Genomic DNA, 16,137 nt, shown 5'->3' with positions numbered 1-16,137 from the left:
GCTTTTCACAATGGGTTAATTAAGGGGTTACAAAAACATCACCAGGGCACTTGAGACATCGTAGTGTTAACGACGATTACCAGGCATGACGCCACGTTCTACACACCGATGGGTGTAGGCTCACTTTGTTATTTGTTTCATGGTACACTGATTTTATTGATTCACTATGACTTTCAAAGAACTCCTCACTTATCCTTCACCTTGCTTTTTAAACCGCCCAGACATGATTGATGACTAACCCTCGTGATAATGGTCATATTTAGACCCGTTAGGCTTTGGAGGGCCACTTCCCTTAATCAGCCCGTTTATCTTTTTATTTTCAGAAATTTCCCCTGATGAAGGGCTTACGAACGGCCCGAAATGCATAGGGATGGATGTTGAAGCATTTTGGATGTATATACTGATGGAACTATGAATTAATCTTTTGTACAAATGAATATGAAAATTTGACAACAAGAAGAAATTCATGTAGTAAAAACTTTTTGGGAAAACAACTTTTTGTTTGGATTATCTTCATTATACCCACGTTTGGGTATTGCATACGTGGTGCACAGGGGGACAACTCCTATTAGTTTTTGCACCATAGACCCTTCTAAGTAGTCATGTTCTGTAAATTTAGCTGACATTTCTAAATCTTTCATCACGTTGTTAACAGTCTCAAAGTCCCAATCATCAGAAAATGTACTGGGTGCGACAAAGTCACTCAAAGAAACCTTAAACTGATGTGAAATCTTCAATAATTCCACCGGACCATAGATGTCATAATCAGTTCTGTCCCATGCTATACCCCCAGGTATAGCAATGGCTGTGATGTTCACTGCTGACAATCCTCTTCTTTCACAATGAGATAATTTGTAAGGTGTCAGGACCATGTTGATTTTCTTCCTTGCTGTGTCCATAGTACTATATTTTCCATCAATCATCCTTCCCAAGCAAAACACTAGTACGAGCCAGAGCAGGAGACAAAATATACCCAATCCAATCCAAAATCCAACCCATGGTGAAACCAGATATGTTTTTTCCAGTAGATGAAGGAGTTCTGTTACTTTTTCCTTGAAGTTTTTCTTTGCTGGCTTATTCTCAGGTTCACTGGGATCCTCAGAAAAGTTATCGAAGTTGATAAAGTAGCCAGAAGCAGTTCTGTCAATTGTTGGTATTGCATCAGGATTACTTGAAATCATTGGAGCTGTTTCTTGTCTCGCCATGTTTGTATAGTCAGATGTCACATCATTGTTGACAGGCGTGTCTTGACAAACTGGTATTTGGGTTTCCAGAGGTACAAGTTCCATGGCTTTGTTGCATAGTCCTTCTTTTCGTACTGCAGGTTTATCAAAATGTGATAAGTCTTTCAGTTTGAACCTCTTGGATTGTAGCAAGATTTGGTCGTCTGCTACTTCTCTGGAGTCCACTGGGCCTACTACTAATTATCGGCCACATGATTGTGGTTTGACCAGGTCGATGGATAAAACTCTGTTCTCCCTTTTACCAGCAAGGGGCGGTAGTACTCCTGATCTTGTTCCTTGATTTGCTATGACAGGTACTGCTTTTCTGAAAGAAGGCCCAAATTCCTTCTTCACCACGATTTTCTCTCTGACTAGATCCCCAATCTTTGGAATCCAGACAGGCCTTGCTGGGACAGGTGTTTTTTCTTCAGTGGGCATTTGCTTCTGTATTGTATTACTCAGAGTTCTTCTTGTTTCATTTAAGTCCTGTAAAACAGTCAAACGATCTTTGACATCAAAGGATTTTTGTTCCACCACTGAAGTCTGACAATCGAGGTCTTTGATTATCATTCTAGTACCAAACATTAGTTCATACGGAGTGACTCCACCCAGAGAATTCCTTGGCAGATTGTTAAGACTACGTTGGACACTTATGAGATGTTTGACCCACCCATCACCCAAACCTAATACCTTAGCTGTTATGGATTGCTTTATGTCATGTTTTTTTCTTTCCACTACCGCATTACCCTCAGGATGGAAGGGACTAGAATACCGCAATGCAACGCCCAAGCTAGCCATGGCCTCCTTGCAAGCTCGAGAGCTAAACGCAGGACCCTGGTCAGGATGTAGCGTGCCAATTGCGTATGTGCCGATAAAGACTTGCAAATCCTTTATAACAGTTCTGGCGTCAGCCGAGCACTGGGGCCATATCCAAATAAATCTTGTGCAGGAATCCACTGCGACCATGATATATTTATAGTTACCATCCCTTTGTAAGGGACCACAGTGGTCCAGATAAACACACGCTAGCGGTTTATCTGAAATCAGAAGGGGCGTCTGTGCAGGTCGCTTCCCTGTAGAAACTTTCATTTTTTGGCAGATTGCACATTCTAGAACTATTAGCCTGATTCATCATTCTCCCGTTTTGCGAGCCCCTAATAGCGATTCATAACGAATCGCTATTAAGGACTTGCAAAACGGGATTCATGTAGGAATAGCAATAAATATTGCGATTCCTACATGTTCCTTATTTGCGATTAGCTAATTGCTAATCGCAAATAAGGAATAACTCCCCATGCATTCCTATGGGCCTACAGGCCCATAGGAATGCATGGGGAGTTATTCCTTATTTGCGATTAGCAATTAGCTAATCGCAAATAAGGATGCGATTTCAATGGTGCAGGGGTGTCCAAAGGACACCCTGTAGCACCCCTGAAATGTAATCTACATTGGTGTTGCGCACACACATGTCCAAAGGACATGTGTGTGTGTAACATGCAACTTACAAAAATGCATTTAAATGCATTTTTCTAAGTTTTTGCTATTTACCGAGAGGTCTGACCTCTCGGTAAATAGCGGACCAAAATTGCAATTTCGCAATTTTAAAATGCTTCATGAATTGCATTTAAGGAATCTCAAATAGAGATTCCTTAAATTAAATTCTTCGCTAATGTGCGAATTCTTAAATAGCGAATTTTGCATTTGGGATGATGAATCCCAAATGCAAAAATTGCACTCGCAAAAGGCAAGATTCTGAGAATCTTGCCCTTTGCAAGTGCAATTTAGCTTGATGAATCAGGCGGATAGTTTCTAGTTTGTTTCCTCATGCGCAGCCACCAATATCTCTGTTTTGATAATGATACTGTGGCGGAAACTCCTGCGTGCGCAGAGGCCAGTCCTTCATGTGCTGCAACGATTAGTCCAAACCTATGTTCCATGTTTGGGATTGCCCTAGCCCCACTCCAGGAATTCGAGCAAAAGGAACATTATTCACATCAGTTATATATGAGTACTTTATTGGAAAGCCTTTCGGGAGTGTCTTACCACTGCCTTTAACTGAAGCATTGACAGCTTGCATTATGTCGCTGTCTATTTTTGTTTTTGACCGAGTAATCGCAGCTACGGAAGCCGTTTGCACAGCTGTCTTCGCGGCTTCATCAGCCAATGAATTATCTGCAACGTGAACGCCATCACCCTGATGACTCAGTGTATGAATCACGTGAGTCTTTTGTAGTTCTTTCTGTAAAAGAACTACTTGTTCGCAAAGCGTGTTATGCTTAATTGTGCCACCTTTTGAATTTTTGAAACCGTTTCGAACCCAGTTCTGTAAGTGTTTGTTGTAAGATTCAATGCAGAAATATGAATCGCACACTATTAGTGTGGGGAATTCACGATCGGTATTTTCAAGCGCCATCTTGAAAGCCTTTAGTTCAGCTCGCTGAGCTGTACAGTCTCCAAGTGATTGAGTTTTAGTGACCATAGGTCTGAATTTGCCTTCACGCCAACGACCTTTAACGATCGCGCACGCAGCACTATAAGCTTGTTTACCCTCAATTGCGGGCTGTGCTGATCCGTCTGTATATATTATACAGCCGTAATGTTCTAGAGGCAGATTTTCGGTCGGCAGAGGACATTCGTATTCGTATTGTAGGAATTCTTGTGTCTTCAAGTAGGGGTCAAAACATATTCAACGTCTGTTGCAGCAAGAGAGTTAACCCGTTGTATCCATCTTGGATGTAAAGCTTTTGCATTTGGAATGCTCGCTTTCGTCACTGCCTCTAAGGCAGGTACAGGTCTAACGATCATTATGTGTTTACCCTGCGCAAGAGCTCTCTCTTTTGCAACCGCAGTTTGAACCACTGTCAGAATTTTTTCTGTTGAAGTGAACTTCATTTCAGCTTGTGTGTACAAGTGTGATTTGAATGCAATTGGTACCTTTTCACCTTCATTAAAGGTCAGGTATGTGAATCTGCATTTCCCTGGGATGACACGGATCACAAGATTGCGCGTATTGTTGCGTGTATCTAATTGTGTTTTTGCTAACATGTCTGTTTGTACTGAACACAAAATACTGTATGTTTCTGAGTCCAATTTGTTGGTTTGAAATCAGGTTTGATTAGTTCGTAGAGAGGTTTACCCCTTTCTGCATAATTCAGAACATAAGTTCTTCCAAAATTTAGGAAACCTAGAATTGACTGTACGTTTTTCAGTGTCTTTGGAAATTGGAGCAGCGCACATTTCTCAAGAAAGTTTGCTGCCAGGCTTTTGCCTTCACTTGACAACTCATATCCTAAGAATAGGACATTGAGGTGGGCAATTGGTGATTTCTTAAAATTGAATTTGTACCCTTCAGAAGCGAACCCAAGTATTATGGTGTTCACTTTTTTCAAGTGCACGTCCAAATCATCGTCTGTAAGATATATGTCATCGACATAAGATAATGCCTCATCATCGTACATTTGTAGTATTTCTGTTACTCAGGCTGAAAATAACCCTGGACTGTTCTTGAATCCCTGGGGGAGATGGCAAAATTGTCCCTGTGTCCCCAAGATTGAGAAAGCGGTCAAGTGCCTACTTTCCGCTGCAATGTTTTGACAGAAAAACCCATTTGAAATGTCTAATGTGGTTTTATATTTTTTGCGCACGATGTTATTCATCAGTGCTGCACTATGTGAATTTTGTATTGCAAAAGTTTTGCGACAAGAGTTTAGGTGTCTGTAATCCAAAACTAGACGATATGAATTGTCTGGCTTGGAGACAGGAAACAAAGGATTGTTCATAGATGAGGTGCATGTTTCAATCACCCCTTGATATTCAAGTTGATCTAAGATCTCCCTGACTTGTTTTTTAGCTTCTTGCTTGACTGGATACTGCCTCTGAGCAGTAGGTTGATGCTTTAACTGGATTTTGTGGTGAGGAGAATCCTCATCCCATCCTACATGATTTTTATATAATGCTGGAGCTTGGGCCACAGCCCATTTCCTGGCATATGTATATTTTTTATGAATTGGAATGTGATTTGAGAAGGCTGACATAATTATCTCTTTGCCGTGTGGGCACTCCCTAACAACTGCAGGGGGCCAGTCTCTTTCAGCTAGAAGTATGTCATAACCCTTGGAAAGCTTGTCCCAAAAGAGAGCTTTTATTTTTCTAGTTATGTCCCCCACCATCCGGAGTGTTACGTCATATAACTTGTGGGGTACACTAACCCTGGTGTCGGCAGTTTCAACTTGAATGCATTCATTCAAGTCCACTTTCTCCATATGATCCTTCAGGATCTTGCGAACTATGGTTACTTCTGCTGCGCTGTCTAGCATTGTCTGAGCCCATTCCCCGTTCTTGAGTTGTGACCTCAGAATCCTCGGCATGTCTGATCTTTACACTTGCTACCTTCTTCTTGGTGAATTGAGTTTTTTTTATTTTTTGGAACGTGCTGTTCGTCTTTGGACTTCACGCAATCTTCTTTCTGTTCTGACCGTCCTCTTCTTTCTGATTTCTGAGGTGAAGTCTGAAAGGTACGAGAGGAACGTGTATCATTATCTTGATATCTATCAGGTTTTCTTAAAGTATCCCTATTTCTGAGGTTGTACCTCTTTTCAGAGGGCTCTCATTGGGGAGACCTCCCTCCTCGTTGAGGAGATCTTCCTCTGGATTGTGAATGCTTCTCTCTAGGAAGCGTTTGTTTAGTGTTCTCCTACTTCTTTTTAGGAGTAGTGAGAATATTTTTTATAAAAGTTTTTTCAGGATTCTCTGTTACTTGTGGTTTAGTGGTTTCCCACCCAAACTATTTCTACCTAGTTCTTCATAGGATTTTTCAATAATTCTGGCAAGCTCATACGGTTGCTCAGTAATGTCTGTTTCTTTTAGTTTCTGGCAGATTGCCACTGATGCTGCTTCACCTCTGATGTTGGCTAATAGTATAGCCGAGACCTGTTTGAAATCTTTCAGTAATTTCATACCTAGATTCAAAGCCAGTTCTGGACCGTATTCATTTTGAATCTGTCTTAGAACATCTGGTATTACTGCCATGGACGGAACACCATGTGTTTTAGTGTAGATTGAAGCAAAGACTGTGCCCCAAGTGTCACAATCCTCTACGTGTGGTGCACTCCCCATAGGTAAACAGATTGTCAGAATCCTGTGTTTCTCATGAGGCGTACTATCAGGAAATACTGCCTCTATTTGAGTCATTTTTTGTGCTAACCAAAACGGAATTTGTTCCCTTTTAGCAGGCAGTTTACCAATGGCTGATTGTATAGTCTGTGGTGTGATTTTGTTTGTGTTCCTATGGTGAGGGGTGTGCTGTGGAATTCTTACAGCTGGTTGGACTGTTAATGTCCGCATGATATATTGAACCAATTGTCTATGTATTTTAATTAACTGTTTTAGCTGAGCTAACAATTCTGCATCTGACATCCTTTCAATGTCTGGATGTGGTGTATAGCTGGCTAGTACCAGTCATGTTGCTCCTGGTCTACCTAGTGGACCGAGCCTGGTAATGTGGTTTTGATATTGTAGGGCGCCTTTAAACCAGAGCTGATGCTCTTGGTAAGTTAATGGAATTTCAATGTCCTCAAAAGGAACGTATTCCGCTGGAGGTTCCTCTGCTTTGTAGTAGTGGAATTCACGTGTTCCCGCATTAGCTGCTGGAAACTGAATCCATGAATAAAATACCTCTGTCTGCTGATATTTATGTGCCTCTAAGACAAAGATTACTCTGCCACCTCTTGCTGATACTCCATTGTTTATTAGTTTGTAAGTTATACTTTTCCTTACATTTACCGGGAGTAGTATAGCATCCGTATCATTTTCTTTGATATTAGCGTCATCTCCGACCGCTTGAGCTGCTGCTGCAGCTCTGTTTAATTCGGTTTCACTATCCACCATTTTAGTCCGGTGATAGTTTGCAGAACAAGTTTTAGGTTTAAAACATTTTATTAAAACATAAAAACACGGGGAAGGGAATTAGGAGGTCAAGTTTACATACAGTACAAAAGGAGGCATGTGGCAGCAAGTCTGGTGGAAAGTGGGGAGGTCGGTAGTCCCGGAGGGGAAAAAAGGCAAATGCTGTAAGGCAAGAAGGCCGTGCGAATAACCCTCCAATATTCCCCTACCTCCCAATCAAAGCTAAGCATGAGTAGCGTCCTGCAACACAGCATAAACAACACAGTCCCTCCAAGCCCCCCATCCCCAGAAAAAGAAAAGGAAGAAAACAATACCCCAACATCCCCGTCCAATAGCCCGTTATAGAAACATTCACCCCAGCCACCCACCCCCGCCCCCCAGTCCCCCCGATCCCATCCCTCTCAATCCGCTGGAGCCGCCGGCGGCGTCAGCCTAAGAAGGCGTAGGTACCTCGGACATGTGATCTCACGAAATTCCGTGGACAACAGTGCCAAGAAAGGGTGCCAGAGCTCCTCGAACTGGTCTACTTTACCAGCCACTGTGAGCGACATCTTCTCCATACCCAGTACCTGCCAGAGTCTATGTAACCAGCCAGTGATAGAGGGGGCAGTGGGGGTGCGCCAGTGCACAAGGATATTCTGAACCGCTGAGCCTAGCGCAATAGCAATCTGCCTACCCTTGCGGGACTTCAGCGGGTACATCAAGTCGTTGGGAAGGCCCAGCAGGACATATGCCGGGAAGCGCGGGAGTTCAACCTCGAAGTGCCTGTCCACCTCATCCAAGACCTCCTTCCAATAAGCAGACAGTATCGGGCACCCCCAGAGAATGTGCGATAGAGTACCCTCCTGTCCGCAGCCTCGCCAGCAACCCCTGTCGGTGAGTTTGTGCATCTCGTAGAGCCTCTCCGGGGTGTAATACCAGTAGGTGGACACCTTGGTAAAAGTCTCCGTCAGCCCAGTGTGGTACGCAGAGTGCCTCGCCCGATATGCGATCCCGTCCCACTCCCTGTGGCTCAGGGTTCTGCCCAACTCTCTGTGCCAGCGCTCTCTCCCCGGGTTGTGGTAATGAAACGGCGGGGGTTGGAGAAATTTATATAGATCAGTGATAAGCTTGGCATCCGAGGTCCGGGTCACCAGCCACCGCTCGTAAGGTGTGATTTGACGGGCTGCGACGTCGCGCACTTGGGGTTGGAGAGCCCAGTGACGGACCTGCATATAACGCAGTCTGTCCACCTCCGTCAGACCAAAGTCCTGTCGGAGTTGTTGGAAAGGGAGCACGCCCTCCGGCCCGTAAATCTGAAAGAGCGCCCTGCAACCCGCACTCACCCAGTGAGAAAAAGCTCCCGGTTCCAGGCCCGGAGTAAAGTCTGGGTTACCAACTATGGGTGTGAACGGTGATGGGAAAGTAGTTAGCTCGCGGAGTACACAAACCGCATCCCACACTCGTAGTGGAACCCGGGTGATAAAGGAGGCGTAGAGATTAGCCGGGCGGTGTGCGCGCCGCAGGAATGGAACCTCTTGAAGGGTGCGACCAGCAACCGCCTGATCTTGAAAGAGCCAGTGCTTGCAGAACAAGTTTTAAAGAAACAAAGATTAAATGCACAATACTTTGGAACACTGTATCCTTCAACGTTGTACAAACCAAAAACTAATACATAGGATTTTTTTGTCCTACTCAGTTTAGGCGGATATTATCCTTTCACCAACTCTTTTGGAGTTTTTACGGGAGAAAATGGGTCTGTGTGAAAAGCACGACTGAGTTACTTTAGTATCTAGCATTAAATTATCGCCTTACCAAACGTTGGGCGCCATGTAGTGTAGTTCCTATATTCCCAATAGGCTCTGTGCATTGGAATAATATATCCTGCAGCTTAGATGTAGGACTTAAGTCGACTAGGTCTCTGCCGAATATATTAGACTTAATTGTGAGTGCCAACTAGCTCAGAGGTCACTAGAAACTTTCTCAAAAGTACAAGAAGAGATTAGTCTCTGACAACCATATAACATGACAACTTTGTTTCCCCAGAATGAAACTTATCTCTAGAGTCGCGGAAACAATACACGACTATTTCACTCAGTCATATGTGCATGCTTCGTTTCACCAGAGTTGCTTGGAAATACAGAGACGGGCGTTTTCAATGAAAGTATTTATTGAACAGTCTTATTTCTTAAGCCTAAGAAATGCACTGCTACAATTGAAATGCTAGTTAAGAAGTACAATGCATATAATACGACTATTATTATAAAATAGTAAAGTAAGAGCATGACATGGTTTCTAAGCCATAAACATAGAATACATAAAATGCATAAAATACATACAGTGATAAAATAGTGGCTAAAAGTACTCAACTGGTGCTTCTAAAATACACCTACCTCGGTGTACCTAACCCAAGTCTAGTACGAGGGAGGAGTAAGTGTTGTGTAGCTTAAGTCTAGTAATTTTCTGCCAAGAATCTGTTCCATTAATTTTCTAAGGGTCTAATCAGCTCCTTACCTCGGTTTTAGAATGATAGAGGTCTTGTATCTCTCTCTCAGGACGCGATCTCCCAGCAACCCACAAGGGTAGCCTGCAAAACACCGGAAGCTGGATTTCTCGGCAAGAGAAAAGACAGCGTCGTCTCAGTGCGTCAGTTGGAGGGTCGGCTTCCTTCGGCACTTGCAGCAGCAGGGCGTCGGGCAAGTAGTTAGTCGATCTGCTCCTAAACCCTGTGTGTTTGACTGGGCAAATGTAGGCATATTTATACTTTGAAGGTGCAGAGTTTGACGTAAGATTGGACATAATATCGTCACTAGTGCCTCAGTTCCTTGAAAACTCCAGGATGTCTTGGATAAATTAGTATTCAAGCAGGGGGAAGTCCCTGACTTCTGAAGGCTGGTTTTTCCAAGAAATCATTGTGTATTCTCGGAGTTTAGTGGAAGTAGCCATGCCGTATTTGGGCTGCACAGGCTAAGACTAAATAAGGCAATGATTCCTATGCCTATATAAGGATTGGGTGAATTATACCTATATATGGGCATGAATCGGGAAAATTACACTAGGGTCCTAGATTCCCACATAACATCCTATTGTTAAAAATGCATATTTCAGGCTCAGTGGGGGTCCCCACTGTCTACTAATAGTAAGGTCAGAGTTTCCATAGGATAGCATTTTCTATTTTGCTTATACCTTTGGTGCTGTTTGATGAATCTGTGTGAAACATTCCCAAAAAAAGAGGTCGCCTTCATGGAAATTTTCAAACTGATCCATCAAATGGTTGCCAAGAAAAGGAAGGGCCCAAAAGTGAGATTTCCATGTTGATTACCATAGGAAGGTTTGCTCTCTAATTTTATTGAGAAACTGTGCTTTTGTGATTTGACCTAAGTCTGTTCAACCATTTTTGAGAAATTTGCTGTTCACCAAGTGCTTAGGTTCGGTGTAAAGTTAAGCATATCTGGCTGGTTGGCCCCGCTGAAGTACCACGGTACCAAAAATGAAAAAAAAGGATCCTTTGATTGGCTGAGGGCTGCGTTTTCTCCTATCGCCCTTTCAGTAGCATGGGCTCAAGACCAGTCTGCGGTCCTGTGTGATCTGATTTGCTAGAGAAACTCAGAAGAAAAATTAAGGCTACCATTTCAGGGCTCAGAGCTTACCCATCCTGTCCTGAAAATGGTTTAAAAACTGAGCATGAGATGAGGGGTCAGGGAATGGACAACCGGACCTGTAGGCACTTGTGTGGGTGACAAAAACACAAATGCTTCCCCTAAGGAATACAATAAATGCCCAAATAGACCATGTGAAAACTGTTCAAAAACATACAAAAAAATATTATTTATTAACCTATAATGACACATATCTCCTAAAAGTATAAAAACATCTGATACAAAACACCAAACATAGAAAAAAACAAACATGACGATTCATTAAAAAACATAATATATATATATATATTTACTGAAAAAAGAGGTTTCAGGGACTTTATAGTTAGGAATTAGCATTTAAAAAAACGTTAGCAATTCACTGGAAAAACCACAGGTTTCAGGGACGTTATAGTTAAACTGACATTTCACTTGTACAAAACCAGAGAAATTCAGCTGTTATAGTTAGCTGAGCTAACTATAACTCGCACCCCCGCAATGCACTGCTGATGATGTTATATATTACATTACTCATGACATGGCTAGGGACATCACTGATGACATCTCAAATGACATCACGGATGACATCATCCAGTGACTGAGTGTTTCTAAAAAGTTTAAGAATGTTATATATATATATATATATATATATATATATATATACGCCAAGGTGTATTGAAGAATGAGTGGGTGTATGAGTGTCTGAATGGAGGATTTAGTGGTGCATGACTGTTTAAGCAAGTGAGTGAATGTGAATGCATGGGTGAATGACTAATCTGTGTCGATGTCTGTATCAGTCTGTCAGTTGGTGTGTAATTGGCTGCATGAGTTAGTGAGTGGCTAAATGAGTGTCTATACGGGTTAATGATTGGTTGTCTGAGTACCTGTATGGGTGCCTGAGTATCTTTGTGGGTGGGTGTGGTGGACTCCTTGAATGGATGTTTGAGTGGGTGATTTACTGGGTGTATGGGTTCATGACTACGTGCGCGAGAGGCTGTATGGGTGAGTGAGTGTGCATATGGCTGTGTTCATGAGTGAGTGGATATCCCAGTGGTATATGTGTGAGTAACTACATATGTGAAAGGCAGTATATGTAAGTGTTAGAGTATATAAGTGAGTATATGTGAGACTGAGGATTGTGAGAGTGACTGTATGGATGAGTGTGTGCTTGTGTCCGTGGTTGTATAAGAGAGTAAGTATGTGTTAGTATCAGTATGAATAAGTGAGGTGGTGTGTGTATAACTATATAGGTGAGTAAATGGCAATGTGATTGAATGTGACTGACTAGTTGTGCGAGTAACTCTATGGGTAAGTGGCAGTGTGTGTGTGTCTCTATGGGTATATGATTACATATATCAGTGGCTGTATAGATGAGTGTCTGTGTAAATGAGTGAATATATGGGTGAGGAGTGGATGTGTATTCACCTATGAATCAGTGAGTGGGTATGCACAAACTGGCATTGGTGTGTCAATGGTTTAGAGAATGATAGTCTGTATTTTAGAGTGGGTGCATCAAAGGTTATATTAGGGTGTGAAGGGTGCATCAGAAGTGGATGATGTTATCAGTGATGTCATGAGTGATGTCATTTGAGATGTTATCAGTGATGTCACTGGTCATGTCATGAGTGATGTAATATGTGATGTCATCAGCAGCGCATTGTGGGGGCGCGAGCTGAATTTCTTTGGTTTTGTACGAGTGAAATGTCAGCCTAACTATAAAGTGCCTGAAACCTGTGGTTTTTTTCAATTAATTTCTAAGGTTTTTTAAATGCTAATTCCAACCTATAAGGTCCCTGAAACCTCTGTTGTTTTGTGTGACTTTCTGTTTCTTTTTAAATGCTAACACTAATTATAACATCCCAGAAATCTCTGTTTTTTTCAGTGAAATTTTAAGGTTTTTTCAAATGCTGATTTCCAACTATGCCAACATAGGTAGGACATGTGCAGAAAGAGGAAGAAATACACCGAAAGAAGCAAGAGAAGTATAGAAAGAGGCAAGGGGGTGCAGAAAGGGGAAGAAAGGTGCAGAAAGAAGCAAGAGAAATGCAGAAAGAGGCAACAATAGTCCAGAAAGAGGAGGAACGGCACAGAAAGCAGCAAGAGATGTGCAGGAAGAACCAACAGAGGTGCATAAAGAGGCCTACTTCGACTGTACCTTACAACTGACTCATACAAAGTAGCCTAATCACTAATCATTCTCCCAAGATGTCTTAAACTCTACTTTTCTCTTGAAGGTTCACTAATAAATGACTGTTCAGAATTTTAGGCCTACCAAAATATAAAACAGCAATCCTAAGCGTATCAATGTTGTAAGTCTGACCACGTTTGTGAAGGTTTGCATGCATGTCTCTGCTTTTACCTAGTGACATGTTACATAAAAATAGACATACAAATTCTTGAATACCTGTGTTTCAAACAGCATACTCTGTAATTGAAGTGAGACAGTAATTGAACAGAAAAGGGTATGCATTTCTTTCTGCTCATAATACAGGTCACATGGGTATTCAATAGTATATTTGAGGGGCTCTATAACACCTATTTACATAAGACATGTCTGCCAATGTAACCAAATGGCAGAGCAGTATTAAGAAGATTTGACCACCTATAGGAGAAGCTACCCACTTTTTAAACTACCATCTTCAGATGCATAACACGTGAGAATACATGTAGAAGTAGACACATACCTCAGTCACGAGAGCATGCAGACCTTTCAACGTGACAGCATGCCCTTCCCATTTGAATACAGAAAGAGACAAGAGAAGTACAGAAAGAAGCAAGAGAATTGCAGAAACAAATCAAGAGAGGTGCAGAAAGAGTAAGAAATATGCAGAAAGAGGCAAGAGAAGTATAGAAAGAGGCAAGAGAATTATACAAAGAGGCAAAAGAGGAGCAGAAAGAGGCAAGAGAGGTGCAGAAAGAGGGAAGGGGGTGCAGAAAGAGGCAAGAGGGATACAGAAAGAAGCAAGAGAAGTGCAGAAAGAAGCAAGAAGGTACAGAAAGAAGCAAGAAAAGAGGAGAAAGAAGCAAGAGAAGTGCAGAAAGAACCAAGAGGGGTGCAGAAAAAGGCAAGATAAGTGCAGAAAGAAGCAAAAGTGATACAGATAGAGGCAAGAGGGGTACAGGGATACAGAAAGAGGCAAGAGAGGTACAGAAATGTGCAAGAGAGGTACAACAAGAAGGAAGAAAGGAGCAGAAAAAAGCAAGAGAAATGCTTAAACAGCAACAGAGATGCAGAACGAGGCAGCAGGGGTGCAAAAAGAGGCAAGAGAAGTGTAGAAAGAGGCACGAGAAGTGCGGAAAGAAGCATCAGGGGTGAAGACAGAGGCAAGAAGGGTACAGAGAGAAGCAAGACAGTTGCAGAAACAAGCTAAAGAGGTGCAGACTGGCAAGAGGAGTACAGAGAGAGACAAGAGAGGCACAAAAGAGGCAAGAGATGTGCAGAAAGCGAGAAGAAGGGTACAGAAAGAGGCAAAAGGGGGTGCAAAAAGAAGCAAGAGAGGTACAGAAAGAAGCAAGAGAAGTGCAGAAACAAGCAACAGATGTACAGAAAGAGACAAGAGAAGTACAGAAAGAAGCAATAGATGTACAGAAAGAGACAACAGAAGTGCAGAAAGAGGCAAAAGAGGTTCAGGAAGAGGAACAGGGGTACAGAAAGAGGCAAGAGGGGTACAGATATTTGCAAGATAGGTGCAAAAAGAAGCAACAGCAGTGCAGAGAGAAGCAACAAAGGTTCAGAAGGCGGCAAGAGGGTTGCAAAAAGAGGAAGAGGAGTGTTGACATTTTCAAGAGAGGTGCAGAAAGAACCAAACCAAGAGCAGTGCAGAAAGAACCAACAGAGGTGCAGAAACAGAGAAGAGGGATACAGAAAGAGGCAAGAAAAGTACAGAAAGAAGCAACAGAGGTGCAGAAAGAAGCAACAGGAGTGTAGAAAAAAGGTAGAGACATGTAGAAAAGAGCAAGTGAAGTGTAGACAGAAGCAACAGAGGTACAGGAGGAGGCAAGAAAAGTGCAGAAAGAGGCAAGACAGTTGCAGAAACAGGCAAAAGAGGTGCAGAAAAAGCATGAGCAGTGCATAAAGAACAAACAGAGGTGCTGAAAGAGGCAAGAGAGGAGCACAATGAGGGAAGAAGGGTACAGAAAGAGACAATAAGGGTGCAGAAAGAAGCAAGAGAGGTACAGAAACAATCAAGTGAAATGCAGAAAGAAGCAACGGAGTTGCAGAAAGAGCTAAGAGGAGTGCAGAAAGAAGCAAGAGTAGTACAGGAACAAGCAACAGAGGTACAGAAATAGGGAACAGGTGTGCAGACAGAGGCAAGAGCGGTGCATAAAGAGGGAAGAAGAGTGCAGAAAGAGGGAAGAGGATGCAGAAAGAGGCAAGAGAGGTGCAGAAAGAAGCAAGAGAAGTATAGAAGGAATCAACAGAGGTGCAGAAAGAAGCAAAAGAGGTGCAGAAAGAGGCAAGAAGGGTATACAAAGAGTCAAGAGAGGTACAGAAAGTGGCAAGAGAGGTGCAGAAATTTACAAATGAGATACAGAACAAAGCAGGAGAGGTGTAGAAAGCAGCAAGAGTGGTGCAGAAAGAGGCACGTAATTGCAGAAAAAGTAACAGAGGTGCAAAAAGAGGCAAGAGGGCTACATGTAAAAGCAAGAGAGTTACAAAAACAGGCAAAAGAGGTACAAAGTGGCAAGAGAGCTACAGCAAGAGGCAAAAAGGGGGGCAGAAAAAAGCAAGAGAGGTGCAAAAAGAAGCACGAAAAGTACAGAAACAAGTAACAGAGGTGCGGAAAGAGTCAAGAGGGGTGCAGAAAGAGGCAAGAGAAGTACAGAAAGAAGCAACAGAGGTACAGAAAGAGACAAGAGAAGTGCAGAAAGAGGCAAAAGAGTTGTCGAACCAGGCAACAGAGGTACAGAAATAGAGAACAGGGAGGCAGACAGAGGTAATCGAGATGCAGGAAGAGGGCTGCAGAAAGAGGCAAGAGGGGTATATAAATTTGCAAGAGAGGTGCAGAAAGAAGCAAGAGCAGTGCAGAGAGAACCAACAGAGGTACAAAAGGAGGCAAGAGGGGTACAGAAAGTAGCAAGAGAGGTACAGAAACAGGAAAACGAGGTGCATGAAGAAGCAAGAACAGTGCAGAAAGAACCAACAGATGTGCCAAAGAAGGTAACAGGGGTGCAGAAATGTGCAAGAGAGGTAAAAAAAGAAGCAAGAGCAGTGCAGAAAGAAACAGCAGAGGTGCAGACATAGGTAAGAGGGGTGCAGAAAGAGGTAAGAGAAATACAAAAAGAAGCAAAAGAGGTACAGGAAGAGGCAAGAGAGTTGCAGAAACAGGCAAGAGAGGTGCAGAGAGAGGCAAGAGAGGTGCACAAAGAGAGAAAAACGGTGTAGAAATAAGCCA

The sequence above is a fragment of the Lissotriton helveticus genome, chromosome 5_1 (genome assembly GCF_964261635.1).
Source record: "Lissotriton helveticus chromosome 5_1, aLisHel1.1, whole genome shotgun sequence".
NCBI classification, from domain to species: Eukaryota; Metazoa; Chordata; class Amphibia; order Caudata; family Salamandridae; genus Lissotriton; species Lissotriton helveticus.
The sequence above is the reverse complement of the archived record's forward strand: the minus strand, read 5'-3'. Positions refer to the sequence as shown.